The sequence below is a fragment of the Eurypyga helias genome, unplaced genomic scaffold (genome assembly GCF_000690775.1).
Source record: "Eurypyga helias isolate BGI_N326 unplaced genomic scaffold, ASM69077v1 scaffold7377, whole genome shotgun sequence".
Classification (NCBI taxonomy): Eukaryota; Metazoa; Chordata; class Aves; order Eurypygiformes; family Eurypygidae; genus Eurypyga; species Eurypyga helias.
The window spans coordinates 7,668-10,111 of NW_010262266.1; positions in this window are offsets into that span (position 1 = coordinate 7,668).

Below are 2,444 nucleotides of genomic sequence, written 5' to 3' on the forward strand. Positions count from 1 at the left end.
CGAAATCATCTCTATGGGTATCATTGTTCTTCGGGTTTGAACTTGGCAGTTTCCAGCAAGTCTTCCAGTATGGCTGAGTAGTTTATGTTTACTCCACATCACTGCAGTAGAACAAAAAAATCAATATGCTTTGCCTTAACCTTTCCTCTTTCTCTATTCAAAGTATATGGTTTGGCATGCTGCATAAGGAGCTGGGCCATAGCAGATAAGACAGACAGCAGGAAATTATCCTTCCTCAAACCTTGCCCTGGAAGAAGAGGGCACTATACAGAGCCTTTTAGTTACCAGTATTGTGACATCCCATGCTCGAAGGAGTTTAATGATTTAAGCTCTAAAAGCCAAAGTGATCATCCTTCTTCCACGGCTGGTCCCAAAAAGGAAAAATATTGCATTTCTTGACTTACCACCATGATAAATCCTTCGACTTGAAATACATTTTAGTGCCCAGTTGGTTTGAGGAAGATATGTACATACTCAGCATGTTGCAAGCTCAGGTTCCAAATTAGAATTATGTGTGGGCTGAAGGTCCCAATTTATAAGAAAGTTGATAAAAATCAATGCTATACTGTTTTTAATAGAACACCAGCAGAAGGGGCTAAGAATTAAGAACTGTTTATCAAAAGCTACAAGGTGAGAATTTACATTTGAAAAAAAAAAAAAAGTATCTAGTTTCCTTCCGTTTTACAGACATCTAAACTTTTCTTTTGACCTAATGTGGTGTGATGGGTGAGGGGAGGCCAGAAAGGATGTTATACAGGCTACTACTTCTTCAATGAGACCATTTTGATTGCAGACCTGAAAGCATCTTTTCAAAATGGCAAGTGAGGTGGTTTATGCAGAGGTGTCGCATGCGGAAAGAGGGCATTTTACTTCACAAACTTCAGATACAGGTAAAAAATGGCCATCTTAATATTACTTACTTCTCTTTTGCTCAGTGATACATTCTTAAAACTTTCACTCTGTCTTAAATCGAAGCATTCATAAGAAGCTGAAGTCATGTTGAAAGCATTTTTACTAAACAGAGTAAAATATATATTAATAGTTATTTGCTTGGCAAATTCATGTTTATTAATAGAAGGAATACTGAATTCTAGCAAAAGTAGAAATCCCATTCTGGATTTCAGTAGTATGGCTGAAATGTGCTGTTCCTGAAACACACTGATGATCAGATATTGAAGCTATAAATACAGATTACTGGAAACTCATTGGTAGTTACAGTGCACTGATGACACTGAATGGACTTCTCTCTCCTGCAGTACATTTACATTTTATAGTTTAATTTGATTTGTTTTCTTAGACAACTGAAATATTTTTAAATTATAAAATGATAGGTTTCTTTCTTTCATTTCTTTCTTTCTCTCTCTCCTTCCTTCCTTCCTTTCTCTGTCTTTTTCTAAATCTGTCTCATTCTTTCTCTTCTGAAAGTTCTATGTTGAGAAAAATACAAGTCAAGAATCAGTAGAGGTTTCTATCATTTTGAAAACTCTTGCCCTACAATTTGTGTATGACTTACGGATGTCTTCAACTATAAAACTGCATTACTTTTAAAAAATTTATTTTCAATAAAGTGTAGAAGATAGCCATTAATGAATGTAAGTAGGAAATAATTTGTGTTTTTAAAATAAAAATATCAAGTTAAATTTTTTAAATTCTGATCAAAAATTAGATCTTTTATTATTTTAAGACAATTAAGCATGGAATTTATTTAAATTTATATTATTCAGAGGTCATGGTATGAAAGAAAAATGTGTCCTTAATATCCTAGCAAAGCAACATTCATTCCATAAAAATTCTGTTTTGTAGATTTGCTCCTTGGGACATACTAAAAGCATCTGTAAGGATAAGATGCCTTTGTCTTTTGTGCGTTAACTCAGTTTGCCCCTTAGATGTGTGATCAGTTCACAGTAGAACAGCTGCATTGCCAGGACAATCTTTGCTATCCCAGAGTAGAACTACTCCGCAAGTTGTTATTGGAGATGCACACACCTGCCCAGTACAACCATCTGTACAAACCGTTTCAAAATTTGAGAGCATAAAAATCTGTTCCACCTAATTGATTGTTTCCACACCTGAGACGATCCTTTAAATTTCCAGTTATATTTTATAGTTTTAAGCACTTTCACACTGCTTTTAATACACTTAGGTGAATTATACTTAGAAATTGCTGCTCCAAGTTATCCTGAGAGCACTCTAGTATACTTCTGAAAGTTGCCATTATGAGGTGCTTGGAAAAACGGTGCCTAAAATATTTTGATGGCCAATTATGGCACTAATTAAGTAATCAAATTTCAGGCAAAATGTTTTCTCTTGCATATGACAGCATGGTGTCATAATACCCTGTCATAATATTTTTGAAAAATCTTTTCAGCCGTAATACCAATATTCTTGTTACTTCTGTGAATCTTGCTTCCCTTTTGGTGTCCTAATAAATTATTTACTTTAAT